Genomic DNA, 24,562 nt, shown 5'->3' with positions numbered 1-24,562 from the left:
ATGAGTCTCTCTCTTTAACACGTTCTCATTTTTCCTTCTCTTTCCATTCTTTCATTCTCTCTTTTTCTTTGCTCTTGGTCTCTCTCACACACTTTCTCTCTTTTTTGTTTCACTTATCTCTATTCTCTCTCTCTTCAAACCCTATCTAGTAATGCCTTTGTGTAATCTCTCTCTACCTTCTCATTGCATATGTTTCTTCCTTTTACAGGTCTTTTGTTCTCTCTCTCTCCCCAAACCCTGTTATTTCTCTCTAAGAATGTCTTTATTTGGTCTCTCTCTACTTCTTTTCCCAACATGTCCTCTCTTCTCTTTCTCCTCCCCGTCTCTTTCTATTTGGGAGAAGGGATGTTTTACTATTTCGTCTCTCTTCCCTTTTCTTCTCACTCTTTTTTGTTCCTTTTCTCTCTCCTCTTGAAACCCTCTCTTCCCTATTAGTATTGTGTGAATGTGGCTCCACCTTGGCTCCATCTCTCTCTCTCTCTCTCTTCAAACCTTGTCTCTGCTGATTTGCGATGTTTATGTTTGGCCTCTTTCTGCCTTCGTATCTCTCTCTTCTTTATGGGATTTCCCTCTTACCCTTCTTTCCTTTGGTAACAAATTTTTTAATTCATCCGAAAGAAAAATGAAGAAAATCTAAAGCTAAAGACCATAAAAGAAAAAAATAAAGATGATTCCCAAAAAGAACACTAAATCTAAAGGTTAATTTGATACCTAAAAACCTAAAAGCCATTGTACCCTAGGCATGGGGGGGGGGGGAATCCTAAACTAGTAGGCCTTGGTTTAATACCATGTGCTTAAAATGATGAACCCTTGACCTTAAAGTATAAAAGTGTTATGTCTTAACTAATATCATAAATTTGAATCTTAACCAAAGACTTAAACTGAAACCTTGAAATTCTTAAAAATTATGTAATATGGGTAATATGGAATTTTTCTCTAATCCAAGGCTGCCCAGAGTTTCCAGCAAAGATGAAGGCTGATTTAAGACTTTTTAGGGTTTTCTTAAAGCTCCAAACCCTGCTGTAATAGGTAACTCGGATCTGAAATTTTTATTGAAACTCAAAGTCAAGGTAATTTTGGCTAGGGTTCGGGGAGAGCCTGCCCTTGCTGCCTCTGAAAGTTCAGGTCTTATCCTAATGATTCAAGAGTATGGGAAGGGTCTGAATTGTAATGGATAGGGGTGTCAATTTATAGTTCGAACCGGCCCGAACTGAACCTTAATGGGTCGTAATTGGGCTGAGGGTTGTGGAGCCCGCACCAACCCGAAACCAAACCGCTATCCGTTTTACAACCGGTTTTGTAATTTTTACATTAAATAGTATTTGAATCATTATATTACCATTAGGTAGTTGGTATAGACAATTAAAAAAATTAAGCATGAATTCAAATATCAAATAGTCATTTTACTACTTAATATCTAGGTTCTTGATTTCTATAGAATATGTGGTTTTTTTTTTTTTAATGGAAATTGACCAATAGTAACTTTGCTTTCCATATAATTTTCGCATTTGTTGTAGGATGCTCAATTGTTTCTTCATGTTCTTTTTCTTACACACCATAAACCGTTAGTCAACTCGAATCTAAACCGTTAGCCCAAACCATTAGTTAGCCCGAACCCAAACCACACCAAACCGAAATCGGCTCGAAACCGTTTTTTTGCTAATGGGCCGTGTTTGGGTTTGGTGCTAAGGTCACTAGGGTTGGGGAGATGTGTTTCCTTGAATAGGTCTAATAGTCAGATGGGTGCAAGTCTGACCTTGAATTTTGGGTCTCTTCTAAAGTCTGAAAATTCAAGAAGAAAAAAAAAAGAAGGATGATATGAGAACTAGGGTTTAGGGGATGAAGAATGGATGCTGCAAGTGGGAGAGGTGGAGGCATTGATCGAGGAATGCAATAGGTAGGAGTTGGGGATGTTAGGGATGAAAACTTACTACTGTTTGAAGGCTGGTGTTGCAGAAATTTCTAAAACCGAATTCCAAATCAATGCTGCTGCAGTGTTTCCTGCCTTAGAAACCCATAAAACTCTCCACTCGACATCTCTCCTTCAGTTACATGTACAAAGCTGTTGGACTCAACTTTGAAACCACAACAAAGAACTTTTACTTTAATTAGGACTTTTAGTTATCTTAACCTAGCTAGTTTAATTCAAATTACTAAATAGAAGTAGGACTAGAGTACTCCTATCGAAATTAGGATAGTCACTGAAGGAATTCAATTTTAAATAGAACTTTTAATTGGACTGGCTCTTACTTGTCACCGGTTGACTCATATAAGAAACTAAGAGCATAGTTTAACTCCGAACAAAAATTCCAGTTCTAACTAGACTGCTCACTTAGGACTGCCCAAATTACCAAAATACCCTTTGTGCTGGGCAGCCACCCTACCCTAGGTCCTACTTGGGTCTTCCTAAGGTGGCCATGGGTCCTACATCCATGGTGGGTACAAGAACTTTCAAAGCTTATATTTTTATTCTGCTGATTTAAGTAGAAAATCATTGTCCATAAATGTTTAAGATCTAAGGGAAGACCCCAGCCTTTTCAAGTAATGAATTCTAAGTATTGTGCTATGTTAATTTTGGTTGTCTTGAGAAAGGGGGAGGGGGCAGAGATAGAGAACCATTGGGATTGTTAATTTTGATTTTGTGTTGAGAGGGGAGGTAGGCACAGAGAGAGAGAGAGAGAACCAGTAAACAAATAATAATAATCAATTCGAAAACGAAAGTTTGCTTCAACAAATTTTCTAATTTATTTATTCAAATCTTCTTTACTTTCAGTTCAAAATTTCAATCAGATTTGCTTTTATGCTTTTGAAACATGTTGAATCAGAATTTAAAAATTAAAATATATTGAAAGATATAACCCTTGGATTGCACCGTCAATTACATATTATATGCCCTAAGAATAATAGATTGTCGTCATTGTAAAATGAAGAACGGGAAAACCTTGGCCCTCAGTACCTCTTGCTTTGCATTTCCCCTTCCCTCCAAACCTGATGGTTAAAATTCGTTTATTATGTTTCCATGTCATCACTCATATTTCAGCTTTCTTTAGGCTCTTTTGTGGCATCTATTATCATTTTTATTTTTATTTAAAATAATAAAAAAATCTCTAAAATTCATAATGGACTTTTTATCCATTATGGATTCTGAGTGAGAATTCATTTTCCTCATTTATGTGGAGGTTTACTTGAATTTTTAAAGTTATGATGGAGTAAAATAGTCAATATACATTCTTTTATAGAATCCATACTTTTTTCCTCTTTTCACAGTTATTCATTGTCAAGCCCTCTCTCAAACCCTAAATGTAAGAACGACTCTCTTGGCTTCTCAACTTTGCAGATCCCTCCTTGCTCACTTCTCATTCTCAGATCCAAACGTTAGAACGAACGCTCGCAGTGGATTTCTCATTTGTCATTCTTAGGAGGAATCATACACTCCACATTTTTCAGGTTTGTTTCGATTTTTGTGCTGTTTTCTTTTCCAAAATTGAGTGAGAGAACGATTAAGAGAGAATAAATGAAGAGCTCTTGAACCCTTTATCTAGGGTTTTTGAGAATCTAACTTTCAAAGCTTCTTTGGGATCTAAGTTTTAACAAGAGTGGAACGTGAAACTCACTCACTGCAAGTTGGGTGTCACTAATTAGTAGGCCCTTTAGCTTTCCTTTTAGTTGCAGTGGGTCAGATATGTTATCACAATCTATCTAAAAATCTGGAGAAAAACGATAGAGCAACAGTTAAATCATGTTTTAAGAATGCAAACTGGGGGGAAAAGACCTGCAGAATCTTTGTGTCGCAAACGTGCTTTTGGTTTACTCTATTCAGAGTAAAGTTTTAGGAATACATCTCACATTAATTAGAGATGTTTTAAACAAAGAATATGAATTTTTTAAGGAGTTTTTGGTGCTGTGGAACAGTGCTTATTGGATTGATAACCCAAACCTTTTCTCCTCTCTTTCTCCCTCACTTATGAATATCAATCTCATATCTCTTGGCCCTCTTCCATTAATCTGATGTCTTCTTTAACAACCCAGTTGCTTCCTGTGCTTCAGATTTAATTATTCACATATGCTTGTTTGCTGGGTGGTGAATTGTCTGATTGGAGTGTTTGTTAATCTACCATTAATTTCTTCAGAGAGTTATCAATGAAAAGCCACTGTGGGGCTGTATATATTATCCAAAAAGTAGTGACTTGAATATTCCTTAACCTTATGCATTGATCTACAGCTCTACTTTAATGGCTTATTGTCCTCAAACACCCAAAGTGGTTGGTGTTACTGCACTTTCCAGTTGCCTATTTGGGGCTTTATGTGGGGACCTCAAAGGTTTCCAAACTTCTAGAAACTAGTAAATTTGAATTGGCATATGAATAAAAATCTTACCTGAGCTGGCTAATTAGTATAAGAGGATAGAAATGCTCTTTTTCACTTTTAAAAACTGACCACAGTCAAGCTAACTCTAGTCTTCCCCCAGTGGGGGTATGTAAAGGGGCTGTAAGTAGCCAAATTACAAGTCCAAGTCAGCTAGAACAAAAAAACATCACGCTGTCCTTCCATGAATGAAGGTATTGTTTCCTAATCACATACTCTATTTTTTGGATCTTTAGCTCAATTGGTAGAGCACTTGGAACATGAACATGTTTCAAGGGGCCGGATGGTGGTTCAAATCCACCAAGATTCTTTTGATTCAATAATGAATTTGAATTATGCATGATAAAGACTAAGTGTTGGTTAATTTCATATGTAATGTTAAAATTTTGTTTGACCCTCAGTTATCGTATAGTTTGATAAAAGGTGGAGGCTCAATATGTCCATGTGGATAAGTTGGGATGGTAATGTGAATGTTTTGCACAAGATGAAACCTAGGACTTTAGTTTTTCTAAGTGCCCTTCTTGGGAAGAAACATTAGGTAATTTCATGTCGGTAGACAATCATATTTTAACTCAAATATTCAAATTCAATACGCGGATCATCTCGTATTCAGTCATCTCATTTATTCCATATTTAATAGAAAAATCTAAAAGATTTTATTGACTTATATTTAAATAATTAGTGTTTAACCAAATTGTATGGAATTTTTTTGAGTTTAAATAAATGTGTTTAGCTTAAGCCCTTCTTTTTCTTTTACAATCGTTGGATTTTCTTCTATACACGTGGGGAAAATCATGACGACTCGTTATTGGATCATGACACACACTTAGCAGCAACAATTAGTAAGTCAACATCGTGGCATTAATATATAATTGGAACCAGAGGTAGAACATATTGCTCAGACACAGGTTTGCTTTGATGAACTTTTCCTAGTGCCTTTGGATACATGTGGATATATAAGCCAAACCTTGCATGCCTTGGTGAAAATAATGTGCGACAATGAAGGAAATAGACAAAAGCATTGTTATCAGGCCAGCAAATCATTCCCAGGCGGTGGAGAATATTTATAGCAGACGTTGATCAACAGAATCTATTTCTATATATATGCTTGGATGAAGAAGCGTTGAGAACTCAAATCAAACATTAATCCATGATAAAACAGACTGTTGATCCTAGGACTATAATTGGTTCACATTCAATTATACTAGTCTAGATATAATTACCACAATCTTTTTGAATGCGGGTAAATAAATTTAACAAAATTTCAGATTCCAATGCAATCTTAAATGGAAGTTGTCGAATAATGACGTGATATTATGGTTCTGGCTCTTTATGTGATTAACCAATCTAACTGGTCCTTTTCGTACTCAAGTAAGAGAAAGCCACAATAACTCATTACCACTCACTACTTCGAAAGAGTAGATGATCATACAGTGACAAGAAGAATCTTGTTTTTATTCCTTTTTTGTTTTTGTTTTTTGGGAGAGGGTGTGCATGGTTGGTCTGGTTTAAATCCAAGTAAATTGATATGCTTCATTAAAACAACAAATCAAATTCATAAAGACAAAGATTATCAATCTTTTTCTAAATAACTAGACGAAAGGAAAATGGAAAAAGCCCTTAATGCACAACAAGTTATATAATTAAATGTGACATACAACCGATATAGCGTGATTAATTCTCAATCTATGCAACCATTAGAATGACCAAATCAATTGTCCAGTAAATGTATGCCCAGCTAGATGACTGGATAGTGGATACTAAAGAGGGATCAAACAGAGGAGGTGAAACAAAATGGGTTTTTTTTTTTTGGGTGGAGAGGTGGGGGTTTTAAAAAAAACACAAAATATGGTTTGATGTATTTGGAAAAAGATGATGAGCCTTAGGCTGCGTTTGTTTGCAAAGGTGGGGGTGGGAAAAAAAAAAAACATGTGGGTCCCATGTGTAGTGGGGTGAGGGAGAAATAAATGAAAGGAAATGAAAGAATTTTGTGGAAAAGTAATAGAGGTGGGTCCCACTTTTTATTTTTTCCAATTTTCCTACAAAATCCCACCAAATATGTGGGGTTTTAAAATATCTTGGGGTGGGAAAATTGGGGTGCCACATCAGCAGACATGTCTCTCACTTTCCAACCCCAAGCAACCAAACAATTTACCATTTTGAGATTTAAGGGAAAAGTAAGAAATCTACACTATTTTCAAGAATTTTCCCACCCCTTTTTCCCACCCCATCTTTATTCCAGCAAACAAACGCAGCCTTAGAGAGCAAATAAGTACAAATGGCAATAGCATCCGTAATGAAAATAGCTATGATTGAATTGGCATCTGGGTATCTATTTGATGTCCTAGGTTTTTAAAGTGGTTATTCTAGATTTGAACTCAGGATCCAGAAATTAATATGCCAAAACTCTTCACTAGAAAACGAAAGTAATACGTAAAAACTCACCCTCTCACACAAATGAACAGATCAAAACAAATCGAAGAAAGTGAAGGTAGCATTAATATCAAAACTCACCTTCTAAGGGAGAAAACAAGGGCTTGAAGGTGAAGAACGAATCCGGAGAGAGATCGAGTGTTGAATGGCATTGTTCGTGATATTCTAATTGATTGTCACATGCATTTATAAGAACATCCAACACAAAGGCAGAAAAGATGGGCTAACTGCCACTTGGCTATTGAAGGACCAATCAATCAAATGTTTGGCTGCTGACCTATTCTATTTCGATTCTTTTCTTTCAACTCCGCAAATCCATTCATTTTACTCATTTTCATCTTTTGCCAATTTGCATCGATGAAATGACAACAAGGTGAATACCCAACATCGAGCGACTGCTGCGCGGATGGCATTCACCATAAGAATGACCATTGAAGAAGCTCAGGAATGTACAAAGTTGCTTGGGATGATGTTTGCAGGCCTCTAGATGAAGGTGGGTTGGGGTTGAGACGTTTAGAGGACTGGAATAAGGATGCCTTCCTCCGTGTTGAGGTGAAAAATGTATTCTTAGCTCCTTGTTCGTTCCTATCTGGACCTGGTTCCTGAGACGAAAACAATAGTGAGAGTGGGCTGCCTCTGGGGACGAGGAAGCCACCTCCAATGATTAAGTCAGTTCAGGTAAGAAAGCCCGAGACTCTTCTTGAGGAATAAATGCTCAAGAAGATGAAGGAGAGAATGTTGTTCAAAAGTAATTGCAGGAGAGTAATGGCTGGAGTGCTCAAGTCTTACCGTTGTTTAGGCATAGTGATGGGTTATATAGCTGATCCATACCTAAGGAGATAGTGGGCGCCTCATTGCCCTTAGATGCGCATCTGATCAGATGGAGGGTGGAGATGACTTCTAGAAGGGGCTTGAGAGATAAGCTAAATCGCCAGATAATCCTGCCGTTGGAAGATTTTGTTGATGAATCATCGGTCAGCGTCACAGTGATGATACTGACGTGACAACAACCCACAATTCGGGGGTACAAATGAGGTGCCGGTTTTGGGCTCGAGGAGAGCTTTGAATGAGTCAAAAACTTCTATATCCACAGCGGGATATCAACAATCCTTAGTGCATTAAATGCTAAAATGAATACTGAATAAGTATTATATCGAATTCCTGACTCTCCCCCACCTTTACCGAGAAGTCACAAGAGGGTAGTTGTGTGTCACTGACATGGCATTCATTACACAGCTTCTCTGAGGGAAGATCCCTGAGAAGTGCCTTATCCGAGAAGCACCCATTGAACCACCCTTGCCCAAGCTTGAATCCTGGCTCTAGTTCAACATATTCCGATTCAGAGATGTGGTTGGAAACGTTGATAACACTCCTCTATATCTGGCTTTTTGTAAGTAAGACCTTTTCATGTTGGAGCTCCTATGTTAGGCACCGGTGGCTAGCGAATGATTCAGTTTGGTCTATTTAAGTCCCTGCTGGTTGCTCTCTCATTTTTTTGGAGAATTCTTTGCCTTAGACCTATTGCAACTCTCGGCATATGCTATCTTATTAAAGATCGATGGGGCTAACACTCGGTTATGGTTCGACCCATGGCTATTGAGCGGTAGCCTTGCTCATCGGTTGGATTGATTGTTGAGGCCTTAGGCTGCCACCCCAGTGACAATGTCAACCTTCTTCGTAGCAACTCTAATGAGTGGATTAATCCTTCGGTTGATGCTGCTATTCAGTCTAGGTGGCATGACATCCAATCAATCAAAGTGTGGCATTGCATCCCTCATGATTTGCCTATTTGGCTTCTCTCTCCTTTTGGCTCTTTCTCCATAAATGGAGCGTAGCATTTGGTTCGGCAGCAATTGCCCAAGGTGCAATGGGTTAACCTCATTTGGAAGTCAATGGCTCTAGTCGGTTCAGTTATATTACTTGGCTAGTAGCGCGGGAAAGACTTCCTGTTGAGCAATCTCTCACAGCTTGGAGTGTCATCAATAACCCCACATGTAGGTTGTGTGGTGTGGCGATAAAGTCTCATGATCACTTTTTCTTCGCTTGCTCTTATACTCAGACCATTTGGAGAGATCTTCTGCACTTGAATGGCTTCAGGGCCCCTTCTCGAAGCTCTTGGAAGGAGGTGTTAGCGTGGTCTGCTTGCAAGTTTGGTAACTGAATTTTCAGGGCCAAGGTGGCATTGGCTAGTGAAGTTTTGGATTGGGTGGTCTGTGATACTTGCATGAGGTTCTGCGGAACCCGGTTCAAGTAGCAGACCACAACTGCTAGTAAGTCTTTCTTTCAGGGTTGACGTATTGGTGTGAAGTGGGCTTTACAAGTCCCAAGGCAGTGAAACGTTGTGCCCCACCTTTAGGTTGAATTACCCTTAACTGTGATGGTTCACTCCAGCAAAATTCAGATGGTTATGGTGTGCTTGCTTGTGATAGCAGTGGTTCTGTATATTTGGCATTTCAGGAGCTATCAGAGAAACAAATTTTGTTGTTAATGGAATTATTTGCCATATGGCGGGGTTTGTTCAAATATGAATTTACCCAAGGAACGAAATTTCCCCACTAGTTTTACCCAAGGAACGAAATTTCGGGAGATATTGCCGGTTCGCTACCTGGCGAATCGGCGAAATCTCGCCGAAGTTCGCCTGATATCTCGAAGTTTCGAGAGGTGATACCCATCTGAAATCTCAAGGTGAAACTTGCTCATTTGGCATTCTAACTTGGATTTAAGAGATACCCATTTGAAATGTGTTTAAATCCTTTATGGGTTTTTGTTAATGGTAGAAAATCTCTGTATTATGAACCCCATCAATGCTCTGTTCTCTTGCAAATGATTTAACTTTTTTTGATGTGGGGTTGTTGTTTGGTATTGTTGCGAGCAGGTCAAGACTCAAAGGGGGAGTTCTTTCGCGAGTTCCGATATCTCGAAGTTTCGAGAGGTGATACCCATCTGAAATCTCAAGGTGAAACTTGCTCATTTGGCATTCTAACTTGGATTTAAGAGATACCCATTTGAAATGTGTTTAAATCCTTTATGGGTTTTTGTTAATGGTAGAAAATCTCTGTATTATGAACCCCATCAATGCTCTGTTCTCTTGCAAATGATTTAACTTTTTTTTGATGTGGGGTTGTTGTTTGGTATTTGTTGCAGAGCAAAGAAGTCAAGACTCAAAGCAGGTGGAGTTCTCAGAAATAGATTTGGGCGGAATCACTATAAATCCTACAGTGAGGCGTTAGTTTATTGAATTTTTTTCCTTTTAATGAGACCGTTTATAATGGACAATGACAATACTTATACAATATCATTGGCTTTAACATGATAGTCTAAAAAGTCAATAGAAATGTGATTGTTGTTTTAAATAACATTTTTACACCATTGAAAAAGGCAATCTCTCAATTATAGGTTACTCAAAAACATTTGTTTTTAAATTAATTTGTATTATGAACCTAACTCATCTGATTTTTATTGGTTAAACAACAAGAATTGAAAAAGCAAATTCTTAGTCTGAAAATTTCATATTCTTATGTATTATAAGTGTCTCCATATGCTTTGAAAGTAGTATATTACAAAGAGCAACTTACTATTACTTTCATAAAAATATCTTGTGAAACTATGGATTTGAATTAAATATGGAGTGTCAGTTCTTCAGAAGAAATAACCCTTGGAACCTGCATCTTATCATCAAGGGTGTGAAGTGAGCAATTCAAGCCTTCGTTTAATTGTCCCTGTTTGATTCTGAAGGAAATTTTCTTTTCTTTGGTGAACCCAAGGAGGCATTTTGTTAGCTTAAGTTACCTGTTTAAGAAAATTATGTTTTAGAAAGTAAAGTAAGATTAGGATTCTTAAAATGGGCTATAATTGTTGGTTATGGTCTCAAAATCGCTACAGCCTGAATCCAACTATTAGCCAAACCACTATTCAATTTGATTACAATTTGGAATTGCTGGATAACATTGCTATCACATCTTTCTTTTATCCATTCATAACAGGTTCCACATTTGATTTATTTTATCAATTTTTCATAAGTGAATCTTCCTCTTAAATAAGTAATGGAGGAACATAAACATAAAACAATTATTCTACCCTAGAAAAGTCACTTTGGAAAAACCAAATCAAATAAAACAATTTTGACAGCCTTGATGGTTAAGATTCCAACTTGTGTCATCATTTCCAATTTATTCATGCTTATTGTTGCATCAGCTTAATTGGGTATTGATTTTTCAATAGCTAAGAAAAGCTTGGGTGTATCAAGAAATTGGGAACCTTTATAGCTTGCCCTTACTAGTTAGGGATTGGGCTTGCTGAGGGGAAAAGCCAAGGCCATACATTGGCTAATTAAAAATAATAACCTCTAATATATTTCCTTGATTTTATATATTGGGGAAGGGGTTCAACCAAAAAAAAATATTATATATATTGGGGATGGGGGTTAATTGGTGGGACTATGACCCTACCCTTGAAGGGTTTTGAATTGTAATCTTCTACATGGAGCTGTTAGTTTTTAAACAACTGAAACACCTCTCGGGATTTTATAGTTGTTGTGATTTATGTGATTTAAACTCTTTCACTATCTAAATAATATTAAAACTATTTTTTCCTTTGACTTTTTGAGAATCAACTCTCTGCCAAGAAAGAACAATGTGGTCCGTTGATGTTTTCCCATCACATAATGGTTGTGGGGACTACTTATGAAATTTGATAAAGTAAATCATAAGTGGGACTTTAGTGGACTCTAGTCTTTTTTTTTTTTTTTCCCACTTTTTTGAAGTAAATTATTAAGAAATTTTTAAAATTTATAACTATATCTTTTAAAAATAATTTGAATTTTGACAATGGTTTTTTCTATATATTATCTCTTATTTTTTTCTTTTAAAGAATAAATTATCGGGAAAAAATCCTTATTCCGTTTACAATATAAAATTAAAATGAAAACAATAACCATAAAAGAACTTTATAGAAAGAGAGAGAATGTGGTTGAGCATCGAAAAGATTTATGAATAAATTATTAATATTTGGTTTTTCTAGTTTCCCTATTAGGCGCGCGAGGGAAAAGTAGAGAAGAAATAGGGAAAGAATAAATAAAGAATTAAGTTAGTTTCTAATTGAATTTTAAGTGTATTTTCCTTAAAAGTATATTTTTAATTGTACGGTTGGATAATAATTGAGATTGACCTTTCTTTTTTTTTTGGCCAAAACAAAAAAGCTGAGATTGACCTTTCTACACGTTATCTGACCTTTAAAAAGAAAAAAGTGAATCACAGCAGTAAATACAAATAATGTCCAGCAAAGACAATTTAAAGTCCTATCAGGCTATCAGCTCATGAGTTTGAAAAGGTTCCAAGCTTTACAGCTGGACATGGAATTTATTCGCTAAGTTTTTATTTATTATATATATTTTTACAGTAAAATTTAGAAAGACGAAACAAGCAAATTGCCTCATCGACAACAGGTTAAAGCAGACCATCTGAGCAGTGGTAGTATAAACATCAGAATCAATGATTTTTATCCGCTCCAGGTCGTGTCAGGCTACATATTAGGTTTTTTATTAAAATCTATATTATCTATATATTAAGTTTCAAAATTAGCTTTTGCATTTCTTTTATTTAATTGTTTTGTTTGTGTGTATGACCCTTGAGGTAAGGGTAGTAATGAGGCACATGAGGTAAGGATGGTAATGAGGCACCATGAGTAAAGGAGGCCCTTCATGACTTTGGTTATGAGGCTCTTCATGACATTGGTCATGGGTCTTAAAGGTCTTGATCATGGTGATGAGGTGGACTTACTTGAATGGTGGAATTACTCAAATTCTAACTCTTGACATTCATTTCTCATTTCAACTTCATGACCATTCATGGCCATTACCATGAGTGGGGGTTAAGGTCTTTGAATGGGTTAAATCCTATTCATTCCAAAGAAGTGAATATGAGAGTTACTTCCCCAAGTAGTGGGGAGGTTAGGTCAAGGTGGTTATTCACATTAGTGGAGGAGGGACAAACCATTGATTCTCCATTAGTGGAGAATTGATTCTCCCCTTGTGGGGAGGTGTGGTTTGGGCCTATATAAACCCAACCCTTCCTTGCATATTGTGTGCTATTGTGACTCTCCTCACTCACATTATTTGTTCTACAAATTTCATTTCTTTCTTGAGTTGTCTAAGTGTTGTGCTCTAGCTTTTGGCTCCTTTAAGGGACTAGAAGAACTACCTCATCTTCTAGTTGGAGGTTGCTTTATCTTGGAGGTGGTGGTGCGAAGAACCCTTGGTAGTAGGGTGCATCAATTACCTTAAAGACAGCATCAAGGTGTGACTCAACCTCATCAATCAGTGGTTCGTTCGGCTGCTACTTCAAGCTCTTCAAATTTGCTAAAGACGATCTTCATCTCTCAATTGTATTGCGATTTCATCTTTGTATGTTTGAAGAATTTGTAATACAATTACCCCAACACTACAATTCTTCCTGTTAGCCGTTAGATCATCGACACGTGTTTCATTCTATTTATGTGGTTATGATTATTCCAACTCTTAACCAGTTTATCCTTTACTTTTTTTTTTTTTTTCCTTTTGTTTCAGCTGTCTGTGTCTCCCTCTTCACCTTTGCGGTTTTTTCATACTCTTTATTTACTTGCAACTCCCACACCGATTACACTGTCTCTTCTGTCTTCCAAACCTCACCTTGAGTTTTTCTTCTTCTTTCTTTCTCGCATCGGCTAGTAGTGTTAGAAGACATTAAAGATTGCAATATATTGGTTTCTCTTCTTAGTTTGGAAGAAGGAGTGCACAAACTGGAAAACTCATCTAAAGGCTTGGAACTCGAAGTGCAGGAAACCAAATCGAAGATATCTCTAACAAACCACAGAAGCACACCAAATCTGTAACCAGAAAAATAGGCTTCGAACACTAAAACCGAAAATCGAACCTAGATCTGAGAAGAAGAAGAACAGAGATCTAAGAAGCAGAACTAGTAGAAGCAAATCTGAGACCGATCGCTTTGCTTCAGTGATCACTCGATCCCTCTCTCGCTTCGCTTCGCTTTAGTGATCGCTCGATCCCTTGCTTCGCTTCACCGGTGGTAAGTCGGTGTTGCCTGAGGTGAAGAGGGAGACACAGCCCAAACAAGAAGAAGAAAAAAAAAAGGTGAAGAATAAACTGGTTAAGAGTTGAAATAATCGTAACCATACGATTAGAATGAAACACGTGTCGACAATCTAACAGCTAACCGGAGGAACTGGAGCCTGACACGAACTGGAGCGGATAAAAATCCCAGAAAATCAAAAGTAGACCTAAGCTTGAATACGAAGAAGAAGAAGGAAGACAAAGGACTAACTGCTCAATTACTTTTTCTTGTAGTGTTATTGTAGAATATCTTTCCATTAGCATCATTTCTAGCTATTTTTGCAGTAGAAGTTTCCCTCAAAATCTTAAAAGATTTCGTTCAAGGGCATTAAAATATCTGACAAGAAAGTCTATTTGCCAACCTAATTAATGTGTGTATTTCTTCTTCTTTTTTTTTTTTTTTTTTTTTCGTACAGAAGCGCTTTTTATATATAGGGATAGGGATATTACATATTTACATATTCCGCCGGGAGGAGTTGAACCCATGACCTCTCCACTAAGGAGCAGGTTCCTAACCATCCTACTACTCCTAAGGGTGTCGATTCGGTACGGTAACGGTAATTCGGTACGGTATGGTACGGTATTGAATTTGAAAACCTCAAACCATAACCGTACCGTACCATATTTATCGGTGCGGTATGGAAACGGTAATTTAAACGGTCGGTATGAAACGGTATAAAATCGGTTGGAAAACGGCACGGTTCGGTATCGGTGCGGTTTTGTTCGGTTTGTTGGGAACAATATTTATTTTTATGATTGTTCAGTATGGAACACGCAAAAACACAATGTGAATTATAATAAGCATACATCAACGGTGTCTTATACAACCCGCCGTGGCCCTGTAACAATTCATAACATCCTTCCCCACTGCTCGATACAACATATTAAACCAAGACCATAAATAGTGAAGTTGTACTTGGGAACTTGATCACGGATAGGCAACCACCGGTGGCTATTCCCTTTCTTACCCACTGGCGGCTATCGGTTTTGAGTAAACTTGACCATTGCCGTTGAGAACAATGAGGAGAAGAAGGAAGAAGAGATGGTAGATCTAACCCTGGTTTCCATTATATTTTGTCTTGCTTCTCTGTTGCCCTCTTCTTCTTGTTTTGTCACTTGTAATGGGTTTTTATATGGGAGCGTTCTTGCTTTTTTAAAGTCTAGATATGTGATGGTGGAAGAGCCACATATCTTGATATGCAATTGCTAAGCGTTTGAAATGCTTGGCTGAGCAACATTGCCATGATCTCCAAAACCCATAAAGAGCAATCATTAAATCTATCAATTATTTTATGTCTTTGCTTGTCAACCAAGGGAGAGGAATTCTTCTCTCAAGACTTCCAATTCATTCACTAGATTGTCTATTCCATTGCCCCTTCGGAGTCTACTTCATTTTTGACTCAGTCCATTTCCACGTTTTCAAACGAATAAGAAAGGGTAGTTAATATTAATTAGATCTATAACATTTGATTAGTTACTTACCTCAAGCATTATATAATATCACTCTCTATGCTCCCAACACTGCTTTTCTCTATCTTTGTGACTCTTGTCCTCCGATTCTTCAAGTGAGCGTGACTCTCCGAGATAGTTTAGGGTTTAAACTTTAAAAGGGTTAATATCTTTACGGTATATGGTATGGTAAATGGTAATCGGTAATCGGTAAACGGTGCGGTGACGGTATTTACCGACGGTATGCACCGCATCGTACTATCCGAATTACCAAATTCGTGCGTAAAAACCGCCGAATTTGACGGAGGCAAGGTTTAACGGTTCGGTCTAACGATTTTTAACCAAATTGACACCCTTAACTACTCCTCCATTGGCCGTGTGTATTTATTTTTGGAACAGGAACTTTTATATATTAGGAAGAGAATATGACATAATATAAGGTGGGGCCTCCACTCCACCCTTTGAACTTTAACTTCCTACTTTCAACTTGCAATTGTTCGATTTGATCAATCCATATGTATGAATTACCGGACTTTTTCTGTCATTATTATTTTATTTTCGTTAAATAACCGTTGACGGACTTTGGATAATCAAAGAGTCAAATTGTAAAGACTACTCTTTATCTTAGAACATAAAACCTCTCCCTTGCAAGTTGCAAGCTCCTCTGGAAAAGCCAGTCTGTATATAAAACACCACAGATTGGCTTGCAGTATCGTGCCATTATTACTTGAGAAAGTTTCCCTCCCCAAATGATGTGTTTTTCTTGATCCGTGTATGTATTTGCAGAATCTGTCGTTAAGAAACAAAGAAACGGCTTCACTGTTACTATTTTACATCGATCAGATGAAATGGCAAGGATAGGTGGTGGGTTAGTGCGGCGGAGAGGCTTTGAGGTCTTGCCATCATTAATCTTTCTGCTGCAGGTGATCGGAGCATGCCTAGGTGACGACGAGAACCATTGCCCAATAGCCAAGTGTAGCCGCCATGGCCGCAAGATCTGCTTTCCGTTTAGACTCAAAGGCAAAGGATATCATGAGCAAGAGCAACCCAAGCGGTGTGGGTACCCTGGTTTCAAGGTGTTCTGCAAGGATGGCCACACTGTGCTAGACCTTCCATCATCGTCGACTTCATCTTCAGGGCATATCCTCATAAGATCCATATCTTACCACTCTCGGACTCTATCCATCTATAACTCCAACAATTGTTTTGCCACCCTCTTCTTTGATCTCAATCCTTATCCAGTCCAAGATATATACTCAATTAAGTCTGATACCCACTACTCTAAAATTGGTCAGTTTTGTGAAGTGTACAACTACAGTAACTCATCGATATATATATAGTTCTTCCTTACCTTACATATTTCTGGGTGTCTTTAATGTCACTTCTTTAACTGTTCACTACAAAATGATACAAAAGCTTACCTTCAGCTCTCCATCCATTGCATGAGCAACCCTGGGCATTATTATTCCCTCGCCTACTATTCAACCCCTTTAGGTGCACTTCGCCCTTCTTGCTCGTTGGTGAAGACAGTTTTTGTCCCTGATCAGTACCGAAATGGCTTATTCCAGGGAGGTGTTTCAATTATCACTTTGAACTGGGACTTACCAAGCTGCCACATCTGTCAATCTTCGGGGAAGCCATGCGGGTTCCTCAATGGAACTACAGGGGAATTAGGATGTTTAGACCCACCTCATGGAACAGGTATCTCATCTCCCTCTCCATTTATCCAGATTCTCTCTGCTTTTAATAGTGAATTTGGATACAGATATTTTACCAGGGAAAAAAATTTTGGATACATCATACTACTATTATAAAAACATGAACTAAAGAGGGATGGCTACATTTCTCTTCTCTTAAATGCCCTTATTCATTCAATCTTTTTTACCATAAAAAACATGAACTAAAGAGAGATGGCTACATTTCTCTTCTCTTAAATGTCCTTATTCATTCAATCTTTTTGACCATAAAATCATTAATTAAGAACGAACAAAATTGTAATTTGACATATAATAATATAATTATTGTTATTCTTTAATAAAATTCAACTGTTCATATTCCAAGGTTCATATTTCAAGAGAATTAGCGTCTTGCTTAACTTTTAAACTCAACGTTTTGTATTCTAATAATTAATGTAATATTAATTACATAAACCTCTTCCTCCGTTTCTCCCCCTCCGTTTTGTATTCTAATAATTAATGTAATATTAATCTTCTCTCTTTCTCTCTCTCTCTATCTTCTCCAAAGTCATTCCCCTATACACCCTTCCGGAAAAAAACAAAAAACAGAGGATTCTATGACTCTCTTTTGGAAGAAATGGGAAAGAAAGCAGTTCAACAGGTTTGAGTTTATTTTCTTTTCCGTTAGTTCGCGTTTGTTGATTAGTGAATAGTGATTTATAAAGTAACTATTACTTGCAGGTTGCTAAAGTTGTATCTTCTAATCCACCTACGAAATCAAAAGAAATGTATTACCTTTTACACTTAATAAGCAGTTTCGTTGTTCCTGAGGTGTTTATGGGGATCAATTAATGTTTGGGTGGTTTTCTTTTGTTTCGTTTTTAGGTAAGAGGAATGTCAAGGAGAGCTTGGAGAAACTAGTGAGTGCCAAGAAGCAGAAAATAGCTGAGCAAGAGCTTTTGAAGAAACAGAACAGAATGGAGTCGACATCAGAGAAACAACTGATGGTGGTGGGAATCGATGAGAGCGAGAACAGTTTCTACGCTCTCGAGTGGGTTCTCGATCGCTTCTTTGGGCCCTACCCTACCAATCACCTTTTAAGCTTCTTGTTCTTCATGCCAAGCCTTTTCCTACTTCGGTGATAAATATGCCTAGCCTTCCAAGAAGGGTAGTGCAGGTACCATATTTATCATTTATTAATAGCATAAACAAATACATCGATCACCACCGCTCACTAGGATTCTCGCCATATATACATGGGGGAGGTGAGAGTTGTGTGGCAGCACAGCTGAACACTTCCATTGCCCCACCACCACCACCGCCGCTGCTGCCGCCTTGACTTGGAAGTCCTGTACCCATGATGGAGGTGGTGGTTCTCACCACTAAGCAGCAAGTGATCATCAACCATGACAACAATAACTAGCTGATGAAGGGTGGTACGGCACCCCATGGTGGTGGAGGAGACAGTCCAGAAGATTGGCTGCCTATTACAGAGTCAAGAAATGGCAACACCTTCTACTCAGTATTCCATTCTCTTAACTCTGGAATTGGATTTCAAGCACTCTCTCTTCCCCTTGCTTTCACTTTCCTTGGCTGGTATGTCTCTCTTCCCCTCAATATCTATCTTTGTGGAAGGACCTTGAAGATCTGCCATTTTTAATTATTTCTCTTTATATTCATGGATGTGTGACTTTTCTAATCATTCTCTTTCAATTTTAGATTTTTTTCATAGATACTCATGGAAAACGTTAAGTCAAGTCCTTTAATCTATTAGAAACGTCTTACTTTTCTTGGAAAGTGATTTGATCTAATCAAAATTAACGTATTACATTGAATATATATAAATGTGTTAAAGAGATTGTGACCATCAATGATTTTGACCTGGGTTGTTGTACGGTTTGGGGGATTGTATGTTTATCCATAGCATTCGCATGGCAGCTTTACACATTATGGTTACTCACCCAACTCCACGAATCAAACATAGGGGCTTGTTATAGCAGATACATCCATTTAGCCAAAGCTGCATTCGGTAAGTGCTGTTGGAACCACCCATAGTGCAGTGTACTGTATCTTACTTTGATTGTTATTATTATTTTATTTTTTTTATGAAAAGGTACTATGATATAAACTGAGAATAAATAATAGAAATTACATGCATTGATAACGCTTCCGTTGGCATCCTTGTGAACAAGTTGCGCGAGATCTGAAGAAAGGTTACAAAGACATAAGTGAATTTTTATTTTTTATTTTTTAGTAGAAACATAAGTGGGTTTCTCTAGGAAAATTCGAGAAACTCGCTAAAAAGTCTGAATAAAAATTACTTTGATCATTCTGTGCACTAGTAGATGTATTCTTATTTCTTAAGTTTTTAATTTGGTGGAAAAATAATATGGTATTGACTTCACCTATTCATTTTCACGTGAGAAAAATTACTCACTTGGACGGTGAAGATCTACCCATCATCTGCAATTCAGCATGACACCAAGTGGTGAGCGTGTTGTGAGTGGTTTCACATCGTGTGAAATGTAGAAATCTAACATATCATTGTACAAACTTTGAAAACTCACAAAAAAATTCTAATCTTAGAATTCACATCACCTTTTGTGAACCACGTTTTTATCCATCACATTTTTTTTAATTAAATCTATCAAATCACATAAATCAACGTGTTGAAAAATATAAAGAGGAAGTTTCCCAATTGGCTACTCTTATTTTTACATATGAAAGCACCATCTCTAAATTGTGAACTTACAAAAATAGTCAATAAAAATTTGGGAAAAGATACTATGTTGACTTCACTTTGGATCTGTAAAAGATGAAAATATTTATCGTGTATAGCATTAAATTCTGAAAGTCCAAGAAACACCTCACATGGGTGAGTCACGTCTTTTGACCAAGAAAAAAAACAAAAAAACATAACATCACTAGGCATACTCCTAAAATAATATAAATACTTAATAATAATCACTTTTCAAAGTTCAAATTAGACATAATTAGGTGGTCATAGTCACTAGTATGAAGTTGCTGCTCAGTTTTAGGACCTATCGTGGGGATGAAGCAGTGAAACATTTGAACTGCTAAAGAAAGATAATATGGACTTTAGTGAGGAAAAATCAGTGTTTCTAGCAATGATTAGTGTATGGTATTGTAGCCCTAACCCATTAAGTAGGTATTCATTAATTTATCATGCAAGATTGTTTGTCTTATCTCAATCTAAATCTATAGATAGAACATACTTGCTGTTGGGAAACTTGAAATGTTCTGTAATATATATCTAATTGGGCTGCATTACATAGTTAGTTTTAAAATTACCTATGGTTTGTACTTTATAGCTTTAAGTTAGTAAAAAGGAAAAGACATTGGAGGACTTCTCTCCCCCCCCCCCCTTTTTTTTTTTTTACTTTAGAATTATCTGGTACTTATCAGAACCAAACTAACACATAGTATCATGTATTTTTTCAGTGCTATTTGTTGCATGATCTTTTAATCCATACATCAATTGCTTACTATGCCACACTCAGATTCAAAAGAGTTCTACTTATAAATCAGTTTTTTTTTTTTTTAATTATTTTTTTTTTTTCAATCTATGTTAAAAATATTTAATAGATGGAGAATGGAAAATATTGAAAGAAAGAGGATTTAGGAAAATGCGAATAGCAATGATCCAAATTTCTTTGAGCAGGTCCAACACTTTTCGGTATCCTCCCTTATGCTGGTCTGAAATTCTACATTTATCAACTTCATTTAGGCTCAGATAAAAGTTTTGGTTTCTAGATTCACTTGATAATTTCAGGTCCAAGACCTGTGACCAGCAATTCAATGTGGAAAGGGGCAGAACCAGGATTTAATATTGGGGGGGGGGAGAATAATGGAAGTTCAGATTGGGGAAGCACCAATATTTTTTGACGACACATATTGGGCCCTATTGTCTGGGCCCTTATAAGACCCATTGGAGGTCTCACCTATAAATTATTTTATATATTAAAGAATACGCCCACATATATTTTGTGGGGCCCACGTAGATTTGACAAAAATAGGTAAATTATTGGTAATGATATTTTTTTTCAACCAGATATAGGTAAATTAAAGCATCAGTTAAAAATAATAATAATTAAAAAAAAAAAAAAAAAATAAAAATAAAAAACTGACTTGAATCCTCAAAAGTTGGTTGCAAACAAAAAAAAAATTTAGGTTGCCAATGGTAGTTAGTTACCTAACTTACCTTATTAACTATAGACATTTTATTTACAATATAAAATTAAATAATAAAAATTGCAGAAGAAATAAAGAAACAAAAAAATATAGAATTAAATAAAGAATAATAAAAAAAAATTAGTAAATGAGAATTAATAAATAAATTGAGAAGATGACCTAATTGTGGAGAAGATTTTTTTCCCAATTTTTCTTAATCCGTTTATAGAATAAATTGAATATTTAATAATAATATATTTTTTTCAAAAATTTCTCTTAACCCACGTTTATAGAAGGAGAATAAATAGGAGGAAAATATGTGAGAGAGAAGAGAGGGGAGAATAAATAGGGATTGAGGAGTTAGTTTCCATTAGAAATGACATTTTGAATATTTAATAATATATTTTTTTTCAAAAATTTTCCTTAACCCCGTTTATAGAAGGAGAATAAATAGGAAAAAAAATGTGAGAGAGAAGAAAGGGGAGAATAAATAGGGATTGAGCAGTTAGTTTCCATTATAAATGACATTTTGAATATTTAATAATATTTTTTTTTCAAAAATTTCCCTTAAGAAGGAGAATAAATAGGAAGAGAATACGTGAGAGAAGAGAGGGGAGAATAAATAGGGATTGAGGAGTTTTTTTTTTAATTGAAATGACATTTATACCCATTATTTTAAGTGATATTTCACATGTGAGATGAGAAAAAATCGAAATCCGGGGGGTCGCCCCTGAATGTGGAGATCCTGGATACAAGAACACAATGGAGGGGCTTGCTTCCATCATTAGTAATCAGGGATGGAAACAATTGTATCTTGGTCTGAGCATCAACTATTTAAAGGTATTTTACCGAAAATGCTTTTTCTCAAATTTGTCATGACTAGCATTTTGGTTGCAAATGTTGTAAATTAGATGTATACAAGGATTATGTTATTATTTTCAAAACAACCCGCTCACCAATGCTCTGTACATGCATATATCTGATTTTTCCTGAAAATGTTGGCATGCCGTTTGTGGAAATATTTGGTATTCAATAAGTTTAAGCCAAGGATTTTTCAATATGAGATTGTTGGCTATGAAGCCTATGCTAACAGGGTTTTTTTGCATTGCTTGATGTGGAAGGTCTAGAGCATTCGTATTATGTGAAACCCTTTGGATTAGCCAGAAGTACAGTTCTATTTCAGCATCAGTCCTATAGCCAACATTGTATTGTACTATCCTTTTGTTTGCAAGGGGAATAAAACTACAAATTATTCTAATTTTTGCTTATTATATAGTATTCTACTTTGCACTAGAATCCTTTCAATTTGAGAAGTATAAAGGTCCTAAAATATAATACTAAATACTGAATGTATACTAACAAGGACCTGGAATTTTGTTTCAGATAGTTCCGTCTGTGACCATTGGTTTCACAACATATAATATGATGAAGACTTGGTTACATGTACCACAACGTAAGAAATCTCCGTCTGTTTCAGCTGGATGAGATGCAGATTGTTAGAAGGTGTAGTATCACAAAAAGTTGCGCGACACACTCAAAATTAGCCATGTTGGAGCATCCACACCAATAGATATCCATTGTGAAGGGTACCTGATAACTCTATGAAATAGAGTTAAGATTTATAACTTTTATACTTGAGATGGCTTGATTTAGGAGTATTTTGTCTTTGTTTTAGTGATAGTATTCATTAGGTGTTGTCTTATTTAGTCTCAACGTGTTGCATTTTGTTTAGTTCATTTTTGTCACATTGCATTAATTTCCCTTCTTTTTATGGATGAATTTGACTGTTTCTCTTTCTCTTGAACATGTAGGTGAAGATTCATAATAAACATGTTCTCTAACTTTGTTGTAGAGTTGTTTCATTGCTACAACAACGGGTATTTCATCAATTAATGTTGCCAAAGGCTACTTGTGGACTATTTTGTATCTGTGTTTTGTTGTCTGGGGGGTTCTATCCTTGGCGTCTACCTTGATTGGCTTTTGGGGGGGGGGTTGTTGGGGCTGGGGTCTCTGGCTCTTGTGGGCGGTCTTGGGTTTGTTTTTGGTGTCTTGGCTTGCTTGTTTTCTTGTTTTTATACTCTATCTTCTTTTTTCTAGTCTCTGTCAACTATACTTGGTTTTTGCTTTGTTTGTTTGGGCTTCTTGTGTTTGGGTGTTGTACCTCCTTTTTGATATGTACTTCTGTGTTCTTTAGTTTTTTGATCCGTTTTTGTTAATGATTCAGCATGTTATATTGACTTTTCGTTTTGTGTGTTATGATTTCATTAATTGTTTGTCTAGGTGTTTGTTGTTGTGTGAGTTAGCATCATCTTTAATTGTTGTGTTTTAGTGGTTGGGTGTACCCTTACCTCACTTACCATTGTTGGTTGGGTTTTTGATTTTAATTCTTTTCATGGTATTGTGTTGATTTGGTGTAGCTTTGTGTTTGGTACCATTTGCATTCATTCGTTCTTGTTTATCTTGGGGTTGTAGTTTGTTTAGTTTTGTGTTTTTTCGGGGGGGCTTGATTCCTACACCTTGTCACTCATTGTTTCTTCCATTGCTCTTCATTTTGTTCCTTGTTTTCTTTACTTTTGTTTTTTGCAAACACCAATCCCTTGTTTTTCTTTTCATTTTATTTTTACATTGTTTTATATTCTCTGTCGATCTTTCTTATCATTTATTTTGATTGGTTATTTGCGTGTTCTTGAGTTCCATGTTCTCATCATCTATCTCCCTCTGGGTTGGGTTTTTTTTGGACATGCGGTTTGTGGCCTTGGTTCTGCCTTGTGTTTTTGGGACTATCTTCTTTTTTTTTTTTTTTTGAGATCTTTGTTTGGTCTGGTGGTTGCTTTGACTATGTCTTTTTCTTTTGTATTATTCATCTTGTCATGGCCTCATGTTTTGTATCCTGTTTCTTTTTAATGGATTTGTGATTCTTGTTTGTCCTCCCGTGGATCTCTCTTCGTAGTCACAGTCTTGTCCTTTCCTTCATCTTTGTTGTTTGGATTCTCCTTGTGGCTCCCTTCTCCTTCTGCATCTGTTTCTCCTTTGCCCTCCACCTTCCTTGTTGTATGCATCTTTTATCCATGATATGGGCTGTTTGGTCTACTCACATCATTCCCAACTTCTTCCGTGCCTCTTTTTGCCTGTTACCTTTACCCATGCCTTTTACTCATCTAGTGTCTATGCTGTCATTGTTTCCGGCTGGCTTAACTTCACACTTATCTGGTTGGGATGCATTTCCGGTTCTTGACTCATCCACTACATGTAGTTGTCTGCATCTCGTGATCCTCCATTATCATGTTAGCTTGGGTGTTATCTTGTGTTTTCCCTTGGCAATTAGTTTGACTGTTGCCTCTTG

This window comes from Hakea prostrata, chromosome 4 (assembly GCF_041222555.1).
Source record: "Hakea prostrata isolate BN-2017 chromosome 4, UWA_Hpros_2, whole genome shotgun sequence".
NCBI classification, from domain to species: Eukaryota; Viridiplantae; Streptophyta; class Magnoliopsida; order Proteales; family Proteaceae; genus Hakea; species Hakea prostrata.
This window is presented reverse-complemented; position numbering follows the sequence as displayed.